General features: G+C 43.4%; 1 protein-coding gene across 1 annotated transcript in view; it reads right to left on the minus strand.

Annotated features, from left to right (window-relative positions):
- The window catches only part of LOC126413023 (lachesin-like), a 398429-nt gene that overhangs the window by 111101 nt on the left and 269893 nt on the right, over window positions 1–17435 (minus strand). The window lies entirely within an intron of this gene.

The following is a 17435-nucleotide window of genomic DNA, read 5'->3' on the forward strand; positions in this document are numbered from 1 at the left end:
TTTCTATAGACGCTCCTGCAGTTTACTATTACCACATTTATATGTTATTACCTTTTGCGTTTTGCCTACTACTACCTTGTCGTGTCTCATGAGGCATCTTGTCAGGCCTATGGAGGGAATTCTCTAACCTAAATAACCCACATGTCCACTCCACACGTACTCCGCTACCCTTGTATCCGCCTTCTGCGTGTAGCGCACGCCTGACCTATTCAGGGGGACCATACATTTCTCCACCCGATAGCGGAAGTCGAGAAATTTGCACCCCAGATTTCCGCTGAATCGTGTGATCCTCTGGTTTAAGCCTTCCACTCGGCTCCAAACCAGAGAACCGCGATCGGCTCTGGGAACGATACTACAAACAGCTCAGATTCCACCCCGCGAGCGAGGCTTTCCGCCTTCACCAACTCCACCAACCGCCTGTATGAACTGTGGATGACCTCTGAACCTAGACGGCAGGAGTCATTTGTGCCGAGATGAGCAACAATTTGCAGTCGGGTGCTCCCAATGCTCTCTATCGCCGCCGGCAGGGCCTCCTCCACGTCTCGGATGAGACCCCCCGGCAAGCAGACAGAATGAACACTGGCCTTCTTCCCCGACCTTTCCGCTATTTCCCTAAGGGGCCCCATCACACGCCTGACGTTGGAGTTCCCGATCAATAATAAACCCCTCCCACCGCGTGTCTGCTCGGACCTTGCTGCAGGAGCGGCCATATGTCCTCTCACAGGCAGAGCGGGCGATGCCACACGGCCAGCCTCCACATTGACCCTCCGCCTCGTGCGCCGCGAACGCCGCTGAACCCGCCACTCCCCTTGGGGAGATTGTGGTCCAACCGCGCCCGATACCCGCTAAGATGTCTCGACCGCAGGGACCGTGGGCGAAGCATGTAACTCCTGGAATGTACCGTGCGACGCACTAGACTCCCCAGACTCAATTTTGGAACATAACCTACGACCATCTTGGACACAGAAGTGATGAAACTTTCTGCAGGACCTGACCATCATTTTGCAGGACAATGCTCAAGCACGTAAAGTGCAAGCTGTTACTGATTTGTTTGACTGATGGGGCTGCTAAGTGCTATTCCAAAAACTGCACTCCCCTGACGTAAGCCCTCGTGTTTTCTATACTGAAGGACACACTTCACGGCTTTCACTTCAGAACTGCTACAAATTCGTCGGACAATAGTCCGCGCCGCTCGAACTGTCAACACAACTGGCACTGCTAAGAGTATCCTACGATTTCCACATCTCTGGCAGCGGATTATACACGATGCTGGTGACTACTTTGAAGGTCAGTAAAACTTTTAAACACGTATCTATTTTGTATGAGCTGCAAATAAATTTTTGCCACTATTAAAGTTCGAACCCTCGTGTTAACACCACAAATTCCATCTCAGCTGAAATGAAACTGCGCATTCTAAGTGGTAATAGATGCTTCCACACGTTTAAGAAATTGTTGGCTTCTAGGTTACTAAATAGGCAGCTGAATCTGCAACTATATGACATCATGATCAGGCCAGTTGTAACCTACGGACGCGAGACATGAACGGTGACGAGAGTTGATAAGCAGCAGCTCAGGATATTTGAACATAGAATGCTGCGCACGATCTATGGGGCGGTTCAGGGTAATAATGGTTTCTGGAGATACAGGAGGAGTACTGAGCTGGATCGCCTCTTACAAGGAGCTGACATCGTAAAAATTATAAAACGTTGAAGAACAGCCTGGGTTGGACATATCCTTAGGATGGATACTGGAAGAGCAACTAAAACGATTTTTGAATGGAGGCCAACCGGAAGAAGACAGAGAGAAAGGCCACGAAAATGGTTGATAGATGATGTGGGAGGAGATATAAAATCTGCCCGAGGCCGAGGATGGCGGAGAACCGCTCTGGAGAGGGCAGAATGGATGTTGATCGAGACTTTTGGCAAACACAGGATTTACGAATTGTGTTGATGAGGCTAAAACACATACACGGTTTGGAAAGACATAAAAGGGAAAGCGGTCAAAATCTATTCAACTGAACCGTCTAGGCATCAACACTGAGCTACTTGGAGAAACTACACAAATCTAATGTCTTCTCCGTTAACGATAAGATCAATGTAAACCATCAAAGGGTGAACGACGTACTTTCTTCTGGCCAATATCTGTGCTTCTTGGCACAAAGTTTATCTACCGTTACGTACTTTTTGGCGAAGAAACTTATTTGCGCTTCGCAGCCGGCAGGTAGCTCATCTTAGCTACAGCTGCTTCCAAGAGAAAGTAATTTTATTGAACGGCAATCTACTATAAATTCGGAATACAGTTAAACTGCGACCTATTTCCTCATAAAGGCAGAGTCAATAAATACTTGTTACCAACGAAAGGGCCCACACGCCCATTTCATTTTGGTGGCTTACTTAAAACCGATTGACTTCTGTGCCATGCGTGAAAACTGCAGACCTATATACTGGATTCAATTTGCCTCTGAACACTTACCAGCACAGTCCATAGGTACGTGTGGCTAATAAGCTCTCTTTCAAATTGTTAAATATTTTATCTCTCATATACGAGTATTTAAAGAATGACATACTGAAGCATCAGGTGCTGTTATACTGAATGAATTATTCCAAACAATCAGCTTCAGTCAGAGATTACTACTGACTTAAACTACTGGAAGGTTCCTTGCGGTAAAATATATAACTGTTGCAGCAGGTGTCACATATGAGGTGTGATAAGAAAGTAATGGGAATTATTTTTAATTTCGCGGGCTCTTTTCGTCCTATTTTGTATATTGCTGGTGCACATGTTACTGATGTGTGTCTGTATATTCGACTATTTTGAATATTTAGCTTACTGTTGTCAGTCGAAAATGATATACGTGTTTTCGAGTGCATGGCGAATTTTGACTTTTGAAAAAGATGGACAAAGAATTTTCTTGATAAATGTAATAAAGAGCAGCACTGCATTGGAAATGTTGACCGTGACTTTTTTCGAATCTAATGTGGGTAACACAAGATTTACGAATGTTATAAACGTATCAAAGAGGATCGACAAGACGTTGGAGACTATGACAGCCCTGATTGTCCTGGTTGTGGTAGCACATCAATTTCTGGCGGCAGCATGGAAGATGTCAAGAAAATTATTTTGGAAAATCACCGAATCACTATCAGAGAGGCTGTTGATGATGTCGTCACATTCTCTGTCTCATTTCCAGCAGTTTTTCCCATGTTTTGGGAATGAAACGTGTAGCAGCAAAATTTATTCCAAAATTGTTGAATTCGATCAAAATAACGTCGCATTGAGATGGCTCAGGAATTGCTTAAGAAAGCCGAAAACGATCCAGGACTTCTAAGGAAAGTTATAACAGGTGACGAAAAATGGGTATACGGGTATTACGTCGAAACCAAGGCTCAGTCGTCCCATTGGAAACTGCCTGAAGGAAAGCCAAAACGAAAAAAAAAAAAAAAAAAATCCGATCACATGTGAAGGACCTCCTCAATGTGTACATCGATCACAGTGTGACAGTGCACCATGAGTTCCTACCTTTTCGTCGTACGGTCATTAAGGAATACTGCTTGGATGTTACAAGACGTTTGCGTAAAGCAATCCGAAGAAAACGACCGGAATTGTGCCAAAACCACTCACCGAAATTGTATTGCGGTAACGTTTCCGCACACACCTCAATTCTTATTGTTGACTTCCTGGCAAAAAACAAAACCGTTATATTACCTCAGCCATCGTATTCGCCGGACATGGCCCCCTCCGACTTCTTATTATTTCTAACCATGAAGAGAACTATGGATAGTCATAATTTCGTCACCATTCATGAGATGAAAACAAAATCTCTGTAGGAGCTGAAAACCATAGTGAAAAGGAGCTCCAGAAGGGTTTCCAAAGTTGGAAATAGCACTGGCACAAGCGTTTTATATCTGACTGGGGCTGTTTTGAAGGATTGATGTTGAGTAAATAAAGATTCCCGTCACTTTCTGATCACACATTGTGCACGTGTGCCTGTTACATGACTCATTTCATCTGAGATGGTCATTTGACAGAACCCAGTTGTCTATAAATATGTATTCATTACAGCAACTTTTGGGGGTACCACGACGTCGTTCTTTAAGTGGGTTGAAGCTGTGTAGCACTTAGAGAAAATACTTTACCTGACCGCGCTTAACTGAAACGTCAATAGTAGTAGTTCAGAAAACGAAAAATACAATCGACGCATCTAAGTGTTAAAGTAAATTTCACATGAATAAATAACCACTAGTCTCTTGGTCCAGAAACTATACAAAATTGTGAAAGTTCCTGGCAGATTAAAATTGTGTACCGGGTCTCGACTCCTACTCCGAACCTTTGTCTTTAGTGGGCATTTGCTACACGAACTGACCTCTACAAGTGCGACTCTCGACCCTCTCTCACAGCTTGGCTTCCACCAGTACCTCACCTGATGCCATCCAAATGTCGCAGAAGTTCTCTTGCGTTACTTTCGTGAGATCAATTGCCCACGAAAGGCAAAGGTCCTGAATTGTATTCCCGGTCGGCCACACGGTTTTAATCTGCTAGAGAGTTCCACATCAGCGCGTACTCCACTGCAGAGTGAAAACTCATTATGTGTACAAACGTACTTTTGCCGTAATTTTCTGAGCCCTTTTTGCATTCCTAAGCATCATCCTACCATACGTGTAATACACCCGACATGATTTGTCTATAGCCACGAGATATTGCGGTTATCATACGTTTGCTACAATAGTTGATCATGTCTCCCGGGACGATTTTTAAATATAATTAAAACGAGAGGCACGAAATTACAAAATAAAGCAATATAACAGCACATGTTTACTCTAGGTTAACGGTACAGTCGATGGGTTTAATACAACGCAGGTAAATGAAATGTAACCCTAAAAATCCAAAAGTAGATGAAACACATAATAAAGAAACTTTGGACTGTGAAATTTCTTCCACAGAGTTCAGACCTTTTAGGTTAGGACAGAAAAATTCTAATAAAGATGATAGCTCTCTCCCGCCAGGCATGCTTTACCCATAAGGTATCTGTATCCCTGTAGATTTTAACAAGTATTGCGAAAATTAAGGGCATCCGCTACGACAAACATTAACACGAGAGGCGTTTCATAAGTAGTGCAACACATTTATTTCTGAAAACAGGTTTGGTTTATTCAGGATCCCAATGCACCATATTATTCCCCACACTACAAAACGCTATTTTTCAACATAATCTCCGTTCAGTGCGACAGTTTTAAGTCATCTTAGCGACATGGCCCGTACGCCCGCATGATACTCCCCTACTGGTCGACGTGGTAGTCATAACCCTGCGGCAATAAATAAGTTCCCCACCATCCACGTAGTGCTTCCCGCGCAATGCGTTCTTCGTTGGGTTAAACAAATGGAAGTCGGAGGGCCTGAGACCCAGGCTGTGCAGTGGATGAGGGAGAACAGTCAAGTAAAGTTTTGTGAGCTCCTCGCGGATGGGCAGACTTGCGTGGGCAGACTTGTTACGGAGAAGGAGAAGTTCGTTTGTATTTTTGTGGCGACGAGCACACTGAACTCGTTTCTTCATTGTCCTGAGGGTAGTATAATACACTTGAGAGCAGATGGTGGCACCTTGAGGGAGGACATCAAACAGAATATCCTCTTGAGAGTCTCAGAAGACCGTCGCCATGACTTTAACGGCTGAGTGTGTGGCTTTTAACATTTTCGTCGGAGGAAACGTGGTGTAGCGCCACTCCGTGGTTTGCCGTTTGGAAGTGATGAATCCATGTCTCATCGCGTGTGACTGTGCTCGACAAAGAATCCTCGTAACGCGAAAGCAGTTCCTCGCAGGTGGTCCTTCGATGCTCTTCATGATCCTCTGTTAGGCGGCGAGGAACCCAGCGGGCACACACCTCTGAGCAATCCAGCTGGTGGACAAGAGAGTCAGCGCCGCCAACAGAAACGTCCAGTTGAGCCGTGAGGTGTCTGTTTGTGATCCGTTGATCACCTCGAATGAGGGCGTCCGCACGTTCCACCATTGCAAGAGTCACATTGAGGGCAGACGCCCGGCACGTGGGAGATGGGATAACAGGTTTAGGCAACCATGTTGCGATGATGACAGACGCCTCACAAACGCTTCACCATCCTTTTGCTCATTGTCAAATCTCCGTAGATACTTTGTAAGCGCATATGGATATCTGCGATGCTCTGGTTTTCCGCCAAAAGAAATGCACCTCCGTTAAAGACGCCATTTTGAAGGTTGATCAGCCAGAATTTTATGACCACCTACCCATAGCCGGTAGGTGCACATGCGGCATGGATAGCAGCGGCGACATGTCGTGGCACGGAAGTAATAAGACCTTGGTAGGTCGCTAGATTGAGTGGGCACCACATCTGCACCCACAAGTAACCTAATTCCCATAAATACACTGGAGGTAGACTATGAACTCTGAAGCCACGATCAAAAACATCCCAGATGTATTCCATTGGGTTCCGATCTGACACCATAGAGGACCATCAGTTGGGAGGGATGTACGTGGTCTGCAACCAGTCTTGGCCATCATGGTGCGATGCACGAGTTCTTCTGAATCCATGGATGCCAACGTGAATCTTCCCCAGAGCATAATGGTGCCATCCTGCAGTACAGATGTAAAGGAGAAGATCTCCTCGAAAACAACGGATTCATACCTTCGCATCGGCATGATGATGAAGCTATTGCGATTCATCATACCATGCAGTGCTCTGCCACTGCACCAACGTCCGGCTACTGGCACATGCATAGATCGTCGGCTGCGGATGCCCATTGTTAGGAGTGTTGGGTGCCCTGTGTGTACAGACGCACTTCTACTCAGTCCAGAATTAATGTCTGATGTTCATTTCCGCCGCAGTCCGCCGTCTGTCCTGTTTACCAATCTGCCCAGCCTACGAAATCCGACATCTGTAATGAGAGGTGTCCGCCCAAACCCACGATGTATGGACGTGGTTTCATCTTGGTTTCGCCACGGTTTGAAGACAGCACAGCACCCCTCGAACATCCGACAAGTCGTGCAGTTTCCGAAATGCTCGCGCCGAGATTCCGGGGTACCAAAATATGCCTTCGGCCAGACACAGATAAATCGCGCGCCGTGCCCATTCTACACACTGTCCGCACGCTCACTCATACTACACTCCTGGAAATGGAAAAAAGAACACATTGACACCGGTGTGTCAGACCCACCATACTTGCTCCAGACACTGCGAGAGGGCTGTACAAGCAATGATCACACGCACGGCACAGCGGACACACCAGGAACCGCGGTGTTGGCCGTCGAATGGCGCTAGCTGCGCAACATTTGTGCACAGCCGCCGTCAGTGTCAGCCAGTTTGCCGTGGCATACGGAGCTCCATCGCAGTCTTCAACACTGGTAGCATGCCGCGACAGCGTGGACGTGAACCGTATGTGCAGTTGACGGACTTTGAGCGAGGGCGTATAGTGGGCATGCGAGAGGCCGGGTGGACGTACCGCCGAATTGCTCAACACGTGGGGCGTGAGGTCTCCACAATACATCGATGTTGTCGCCAGTGGTCGGCGGAAGGTGCACGTGCCCGTCGACCTGGGACCGGACCGCAGCGACGCATGGATGCACGCCAAGACCGTAGGATCCTACGCAGTGCCGTAGGGGACCGCACCACCACTTCCCAGCAAATTAGGGACACTGTTGCTCCTGGGGTATGGGCGAGGACCATTCGCAACCGTCTCCATGAAGCTGGGCTACGGTCCCGCACACCGTTAGGCCGTCTTCTGCTCACGCCCCAACATCGTGCTGCCCGCCTGCAGTGGTGTCGCGACAGGCGTGAATGGAGGGACGAATGGAGACGTGTCGTCTTCAGCGATGAGAGTCGCTTCTGCCTTGGTGCCAATGATGGTCGTATGCGTGTTTGGCGCCGTGCAGGTGAGCGCCACAATCAGGACTGCATACGACCGAGGCACACAGGGCCAACACCCGGCATCATGGTGTGGGGAGCGATCTCCTACACTGGCCGTACACCACTGGTGATCGTCGAGGGGACACTGAATAGTACACGGTACATCCAAACCGTCATCGAACCCATCGTTCTACCATTCCTAGACCGGCAAGGGAACTTGCTGTTCCAACACGACAATGCACGTCCGCATGTATCCCGTGCCACCCAACGTGCTCTAGAAGGTGTAAGTCAACTACCCTGGCCAGCAAGATCTCCGGATCTGTCCCCCATTGAGCATGTTTGGGACTGGATGAAGCGTCGCCTCACGCGGTCTGCACGTCTAGCACGAACGCTGGTTCAACTGAGGCGCCAGGTGGAAATGGCATGGCAAGCCGTTCCACAGGACTACATCCAGCATCTCTACGATCGTCTCCATGGGAGAATAGCAGCCTGCATTGCTGTAAAAGGTGGATATACACTGTACTAGTGCCGACATTGTGCATGCTCTGTTGCCTGTGTCTATGAGCCTGTGGTTCTGTCAGTGTGATCATGTGATGTATCTGACCCCAGGAATGTGTCAATAAAGTTTCCCCTTCCTGGGACAATGAATTCACGGTGTTCTTATTTCAATTTCCAGGAGTGTACATTTATCGGGCATGACCTGGATGGATTTATATCGATTTTAAATCGATGGTTATAATGCTCTGCCTGGTCAGTGTGTTGCGCCGAGGGGCTGAATAGGGAATACTCCATAGTGTCTCACAGCACATTCCCCTTTTTTACAACTTAAACTGGCCGAAAAAGAATATGTTGTGTTATTGTTCTTGTTCTCTTTAGAAATATTTAAGTTTTATTACGGAAGGGAGATAGTGGAAGTTCTGGTCGACAACCTGTTCCTTTGCAATAGCAGCAAAGAAACCGCAAAGGCGCCATCCGACATACACATTAATGGAAGATGAAAGCTTCCGAGAGATTAGGCCGCGCTATATTCCTATCCAAAAATCATCTCTAACGCTCTTTCCGACCCTCAGCTAGTATCTTACGCAGACGTCTTCATTTGTCCCAGGGTGGCAGCATTCAAAGCTGTTAGGAGAGCCACATGGTCTCATTCATTTGCATCTACATTTACAGTGTGGGAAAAATAAAGTGATAATTAGCTTGGAGCAAGGTAGGGGTTTGCAGCTGAGTCAGTGAAACGACAGCCTATCAGCAATGAACTTGTGACACTGTGCGAATGTAAACTTATGGCTCTGAGCACTATGGGACTCAACCACTGAGGTCATTAGTCCCCTAGAACTTAGAACTAGTTAAACCTAACTAACCTAAGGACATCACAAACATCCATGCCCGAGGCAGGATTCGAACCTGCGACCGTAGCGGTCTCGCGGTTCCAGGCTGCAGCGCCTTTAACCGCACGGCCACTTCGGCCGGCTAATGTAAACTAACTTCTCCAAGATAAGACCTACTGTATTGGATGCCACAGTTATTAATTACATTAGCTGATAATAATGGTTTCAGATGAACTGTAAAAACTGTTCCCATTCAAGGTTTCCTCTTATGATCACTGGGTAAAACTTGAACACTACATGGTGACAATTATTGAGCTACATGAAGAAAACGTAAATTAAATACAATGTACGACGTGCACACACTTTACTCAACATGTAAGCGTCACTACAGACATTAGGATTTAGGTTATGACGTGTTCGATATGACTGCCACCGTTGGCGATGATGTGGCGCAGACAAATAGCGAAAATTTGCTTCATCCGACGAAGTGTCTGAACAGCGATGCAGTCGATGACCTCCTGAATGGCTGCTTTCAGCTCAGCAATGGTTATGGGGGTTATTTCTGTACACCTTGTCTTTAATATAGCCTCACAAAACGGATTCGCTTGTGTTCAGGCACGGAGAATCGAGGCCCAGGCCAGTGGCCTCTCGGTACCCCAGAGACAGAATGCGGTCCCCGAAGTGCTCCTCAAGTACATCAGACACTCTCCTACTTCTATAGGATCGAGCTTCGTGTTGCATGAACATCTTGTCGAAATCAGGGTCACTTTGAGTAATGGGAATAAAATCAACTTCCAAAACCTTTATGTACCGTTCGTTAGTCACCGTGCCATCAAGGAATATCCCACTGATACTTCCGTGACTGGACATTGCACACCACACAGTCAGCCTTTGAGAAATAAGAGACTTCTCTATTGCTAAATGCGGATTCCTAATCCCCAAACGCGCCAGTTTTTCTTATTGATGAACCCATCCAAGTGAAAGTGGGCTTCATCGCTAAATCAAACCATTCATGCGCATACTAATTGCAATCATGCCCCGACCCAACAGTGTAGGTTGAACGTCCTAACGGAAACCGTTCACAAGTTGTAACGATTTTATTTCACACAGTTCATTAATTGTCATCCAGTAAGTCACCCTGTAAATCCGCTACTCCGAAAGAATCTTAGCACCTTACACTGTGGAGATGATAATCAGCACTGCACAACCAGCACTTCAAACAGATAATCGAAATGTGGTACTGCAAGGTGCAATGTGGTTAATAATGAAATCTGAAGGGTACCTTTCCTTAATTTTGGCTAATGTACAGAGCATTATGAACTTTTATTTTAGCAAGTAGAATTGATCAACAAGCGTGGCTTAAGTCAATGTAGGAGAGAAGGTTACATTTTAAACCCACTTTTTTCCCAAATCACATATTTATACCGAATGTTTGTAGCTCCTATCTCCAATATCGCTACAAAACTGAAACGTCGAAGAAGTGACTGTCACCACTATTAGAAAAAAATGGTGAGAATAATTCTCGTAGTTAGGAATCGTTCGGTTACCTGTCCAGCTTCAACGCGCTGTCCCTGACTGGCTTTCGTTACATGGCTGTAGCGCCTCAAAAATTATGTTTTTCTGAAGAAAGGTTATTCGGAAAATTCTGCTCTGTTCAACGTTCCCCGCTAGGCTCTGACCTTACGAGCTTATTTTTGTCCACTGAGTCAAATCCCCAAAATAGCGGGCTTAATCATCAGTCTAGTGACTTGTTTGATGCGAGCCTGCCACGAATGTCAGCATCTCCAAATGTCAGCTGCCTCATTATTTCCTGGATTTATAATTCCAATCTTCGTCTTCTCCTCCAGTGTTTATCCTCTACAGCTTTGTCAAATACCATGGATATCATTCTCTGATGTCTTAACAGATGTCTTGTCATTCTGTCTTCTTCTTTTCAGTGTTTTCTATATTTTCCTTTACTCGTGAATTCTGCAGAGAAACACTCTTACGTCATCTTATCAGTCCACCAAGTTATCAATATTCGTCTGTAGCACCACATCACGAATGCTTCGATTCTATTTTGTTCCAATTTTCCCACAGTCCATGTCTCACTACTATAGAGTGCTGTGCTCCAAATGTAAATTCTCAGAATTTCTTTCTCAATTTAAGGTCTGTGTTTGATACTAGTAGATTTCTCTTTGGTAGGAGTGCCCTTTTTGCCAATGCTAGTCGGTATTTTATGTCTTCCTTACTCCGTCAGTCATGGGTTATTTTACTGTCTAAGGAGAGAATAGGATAAAAATGACATAAGCAATTGTTATCATAGTCTTTCACCTTGAATTTCAATCCCGCTCAAGAAACTTTTATTTTATTTCCATCAATACTTCTTCGATTGAATAGCAGGGACGAAAGATTACATCCCTGTCTTACACACTCTTTGAACCGAGCATCTCTCTGTTGGTCTTCCTCTCTTATTATTCCCTCTTGTTTCTTGCACAGATTGTATATCACCTCGTCTTTCCTTACAGGTCACCCCTTGTTTTCTCAAAATTTCGAACATCTTGCATCATTAGACACTGGCGAAACCTTTTTACAGGTCGGCAAATCCTATTAACGTGTCTTCATTTTTCTTCCGCCTTGCCGCCATTAGCAACCGCAACGTCAGAACTGCCCCTTGGTGTCTTTACCTTCCCTAAACCCGAATTTCTCCTCATATAACAGATCTACAAGTTTATTTTCCGTTCTTCTGTATATTATTCTTGTCAACAACTTGGATGCGTTAGCCGTTAAGCTGCTTACGCGGTAATTCACGTACTTGGTATCTTCGGAAACATATGGATTATGTTTTTCTGAAAGTCTGATGGCATATATTCAGTCTCATACATTCCGTACCCCAACGTGCTTATTGATTTTTTTGCCTCTTTCCCCAAAGACTTTAGAAATTCCGATGAAAGGTTATTTATCCCTTCCGATAGTAAGTCCTTCACAGCACTTTTAAATTCTGGTTTTAATAGTAGGTCTCCTATCTCTTCCTTGTCGACACCTGTTTCTTATGTTGCTACATCATCTGACAAATGGTTCCTCTCATAGAGGCCTTCAGTTTACTCGTTGTACCTGTCCGCTCTCTCCTCTTCGTTTGACAGTGGGCTTCCCATTTCACTCTTAATGTCACTGCCTTTGCTTTTTATTTCACCAGAGGTTGTTTTGACTTTTCTGTATGCTGAGTCACTACTTCCGATAATCATCTCTTTTTCGATTTCTTCAGTTTTGATGCAGCCATTTCGTCTAAGCTTCGCAGCACTTCCTGTTTATTTCGTGGAAAAGTGTTTTGTACATCTGATTCCTGAACTTCCTTACACATTTTTGCACTCCCTTCTTTCATCGATAAGCTTATTCATTTCTTGTGTTACCCATGGCTTCTTCGCAATTACTTTCACTCTACCTCCGTATGAACCTTAATTTCTCAGAATATTTGCGTCATAGTCACTTAGCGAGTGCATTTCCGACTAGGTAATATGTTCCGTGGCTCTTGGAATGTTTGCCCTGGGAATTTCAAAACTGAAGATACTTCGTAGATGTTACGTACTTCCATGACCAAAAACATTTAACCTACGTTTCGTGTACCCTCACTGACAGAAATATATCGCAAAAATTTCTTTATCCATCATCATTTCTGTCAGATAGCTTGAAGTGTAGCATCAACCTACTTTGTATTTAGATATAAATAAATATGCTGGAAACCGCATTTCTCATTCTTTTTGTTCCACATTGAAGTAGGCTCCACCACATGTTACAGATCTCTTAATCAATCTGTGTATAACTGCACCTACATCTCGAGCGTGATAATGTCACTTGAAGGCTGCCGCATCCAACTCTGGCCAGAACGTTGATATTATTCAAAACCTAAAAAAATTAACTGATGAAAATAAAGCGATTCCGTATAGTCGTTATCTATTTACGTGATAAATCTCATTGTACTTTCCCCACTGAAAGTTATTAGCTAAACGTTTTAAATTACATTCAATTCAGGAATGTCACAATAATTTCCACGTGGCGTTTAATTGCGGTAGTTAAAATGTTTCGCTTAAACCAACATTAGCTTAAATAAATGAATTCAAATTATCTGTTGATTTACTGAATGTTTACGTCAGCATAACGCAGTCGGAAAGGTTTTCTTTCGTCTTTTTTTTTTCAATTTAAATTGGCCCGCTATTGCTGTTACGCATTAGGCGGTAACTTGATCAACATCAAACAGAAATGGCTGTACTTTTATTATTTTTCGGAAAAATTTTCCACCGCAAATAGAGTGATGCGTGTACAACAGTCGAACAGAATAGCACGATCCCCATCACAGTTAGCTTAAAATGGTTCTCAGAACGGGACCATGTGGTCCTGGATGTGTTAGCTTGTTGCCGGGTGGAAGAATCAGTCAGTAACCCCATTTCATGCAAGGGTATGTGAAATAGGACTGGATTTCTTAAACGAAAGAAGATCTTGACTGTAACTGCTGAAAACCTGTTTCAGCCATTGCTTTTTCGGGTCTTAAGAATATCATTTTGTAAACTATTTCTCATCTTAAGCTTTATCGCCCTATAGGGCGTCCGTGAGCCATAGGAAACGAATGTTACGTATCAGGTAACTAATCATGTAATGAATTACTATTTGGAAAGGAAAATTTTTAAGATATTAAAATTTTGCAATTATAGGCTATCGTTAGTAACTTCTATTTGGAGACTGTACTCTTCGGCGAATGTAAGAAAGTAGTGATTCAAGACAGCTGAACAAGGTTTTGACATGTGAAAATACGCATTGTTTCATAAATTCGCTGTGCCCTTAAGTAAATTTTGGTATTTGAAGAACAATAGAAAAGAAAACTGAGGCTCAGTTAGATGATCAGTTTGCCTTCAGGGGAGGTAAAGGCACCATTGAGGCAATTCTCACGTTGGGCTTGACCATGAAAGCCAGTCTGAAGAATAATCAAGACACATTCATAGCATTAGTCGACCAAGGAAAAGCGTTCGACAATGTCAAGTGGTGGACGATGGTCGAAATTCTGAGAAATCTAGGGATAAGCTGTAGAGAAACACGGGTGATATGTAGTAAGTCACAAGAACCAAAAAGAAACAATAAGATGAAAGAATAAGAACGAAGTGCTCCGATTAAAAGGGGCGTGAGACAGAAATGCAGCCTTTCACAGCTGCTGCTCAGTCTGTATGTCAAAGGAACAATGACGGAAATATAAGAAAGGTTCAAAAGTAAGATTAAAATTCAGAGTGTAAGTACGTGAATGATGACATTCACTGACGGCAGTGTTATCCTAATTGAATATGAACAAAAATTACAGGATCTGTTGAATGTAATAAGCAGTCTTATGAGTGCGGAACACTGACCGAGAGTATACCGGAAAAACGCAAAAGTCGTGGGAGGTAGCAGAAATGCGAATAGCGAGAAACTTACCATAAGAATTGGGGATCATGAATTAGAGGAAGTGTAGGAATTCTGCTTCCTTGGAAGCAATATTATACACGATGGACGAAGCAGGGAGGACGTAAAAAGCAGACTAGCTCAAGCAAAAAGGCTGCTACTGGCCAAGGGAGGTCTAGTGGCATCAATCATCGGCCTTAATTTGAGGAAGAAATTTCGGAGAATGTACGTTTGGAGCACAGAATTGTATGGTAGTGAATCATGGACTGTGCGAAAACCAGAAAAAGGAAAGAATCGAAACATTAGAGATGTGTTGCTACAGAAGCACGTAGAAAATCAGGTGGGCTCATAAGATAACGAATGAGCTGGTTCTCCAGAATCGGCGAAGTAAGGAACATATAGAATACCAGTAAGAAAAGGTACAGGATGATAGGATATATGTTATGGCATCAAGGAATAACTTGTAAGGTACAATAACCTCCATGATACTAGAGGGGTCGGTAGAGGGTAAAAACTGTAGCCGAAGACAGAGATCTGAGTATATCCAACAAAATAACTGAGGCCTTAGGTTCAAAAAATGGTTCAAATGGCTCTGAGCACTATGGGACTTACCATCTGAGGTCATCAGTCCCCTAGAACTTAGAACTACTTAAACCTAAATAACCTAAGGACATCACACACATCCATGCCCGAGGCAGGATTCGAACCTGCGAACCTGAGCGCCTAGAACCGCTAGACCACCGCGGCCGGCGAGGCCTTAGGTCACAAATGCTACTCTGAAATGAAGAGGTTGATGAAGGAGATGATTCGTGGCGGTAAGCATCAAACCAGTCAGAAAACTACTGACTAAAAAAAAAAGAAAAAGGAAAGAAAAGATAGCAAACTCATTATATAAAAGATAGAAGAGGTACTGTTTGGAATGGCACTAAAGGTAGACAATACGAAACAGCTAAGGCCTCAAGCGTGAAGATAAACAGTAATTTTGTTGTTTCCGATTTAATCAGACAACCCACCCACAGGCTAGGCGGAAAACGACTTAGTCCGTTCAGTTTTAGAATTGTTGGTTTATTAACTCTTAAAAACATACATGCACTCGACTACAAAATTAGAAATTATATATGGCAAAGAAGATTAGGGTCACATACTGCAGGAATGGAATAGTGTGATTTCATGTAATAATGACCAGGCATCTTTTTGATATCCAAGAACATAACGATTCAAAGTACGCTATTATTTGAGATATCAGATTAGGAACTTAGAATTCAGTAAAATTAACCCATATAAGTGGCTTTACATATATACGGCATGTCGAAGAACTCCTCTTCTGGTCTACGACGTTTTCGCAGCAGATCCCTTGCACAGAAATTTCTCGGTTCACTTGTCGCATAAAATTTGGATTGCAGAATATTATACAAATTTGACGCTGCAAGTGAACCGAGAAATTTTTATGCAACCTCTATTCCCGTTTGCTAATGCATGCTAATTCCTGGAAGACAGGCAAAGGTTCGCGTGGACATGACTGAACAGCTTGTCATAAAACCCAAAACAGATATCTGGGTGGAAGCAGAGGGCAGAACATGGTCACGTACAACAGAAAAAGTGAATTATTTACTATTAAAAACAGTCTTGATCACTATTTATTTATCAAGGTGACCGGTTTCGACCACTGTTGTGGTCATCTTCAGACCTACAAGTTGTATACAAAGCTTTAATTAGAGGTCTACATAAATTAAAGAAAATACATAAAGTTATAAGGCTATAAAACGATGAATTACCATTGAGTAGTAAGCTCTTTCTGTTGGAGAATCACTACTGGAGAAACCAGTGCACGTCTAACTATATATAATGGAGGCTCCGCCCACTTCTGACGGCATGATGTCACTACTAACCAATGAGTTACAAGTCGAATAACAATTTAAAATTTCTTACTTAAAAGAACATTGTCAAGAATTAAAAATAAATACACACTAAACTTAGCTTATTAAACAGCTTTTGTCAATTAAGTAGAGTTAAAAATATTTAAATATGTAAGATAAATGAACTTCTGTTCGGCAGTACATGGGTTGCCCTCTCAAGGCCTGTTAGTGAACCATTTGGAACCACTGGTTGCCATGGTGAAGTTGGACGCCGTTCCAAAGATGAGGCAGCAGGATTCTTTCCACTGAAGTTGTTGTAAATTCGATAGGCGAACTAGTGGTGCCGTGGTGAGGTCAAACGCCAGTGCAAAGATGTGGCAGCAGACCTCTTTCTAACGAAGTGGTTGCGAAAGTGGAATGGCGAAGACTGTCACGTCAGACGATGTATTATTGAGCAGCAACATGTCTTTATTGAAACGATTTTCAATGAGTAGGCTGCAATAATCTTTAGTTGACATGTATACTACATGCTGCACAGATACGATACGAAGTAGTTGTCCATATATATGAAATATTGTCTATGAAGTTCGTATGTAAATTACATGTGACAATTTTTAAAAGGCATTACTATTCCTTAATTTATATGCCAGTCTTGTAAACAAATAAAAATAATGAAAATGGAAGGAATTTAAAATTATAATACTATGTGTCATAGTGTCACAAGTAAAAGGATGTGAATTAGCACTATGCAGTTTAAAAGCATATAAGCAAAAATTCTAAAACAGTTAGTCAGTCATAAAATAATGTTTTGTGAAAAAAATTTACAATGGCAAGATAAAATATTTCCTAAAAGTCTTAATAATTTTAAAAAACGAAGGACAGAAGACTAAACATTCTAAAACAGATCATCAAAAAGCTCAAATGAATGTAAGTCTTTGAATTGTAGTTGTTCGCTTATAACAGATAATGGATTACTTTT

This window comes from Schistocerca serialis, chromosome 7, assembly GCF_023864345.2.
Source record: "Schistocerca serialis cubense isolate TAMUIC-IGC-003099 chromosome 7, iqSchSeri2.2, whole genome shotgun sequence".
NCBI lineage: Eukaryota > Metazoa > Arthropoda > Insecta > Orthoptera > Acrididae > Schistocerca > Schistocerca serialis.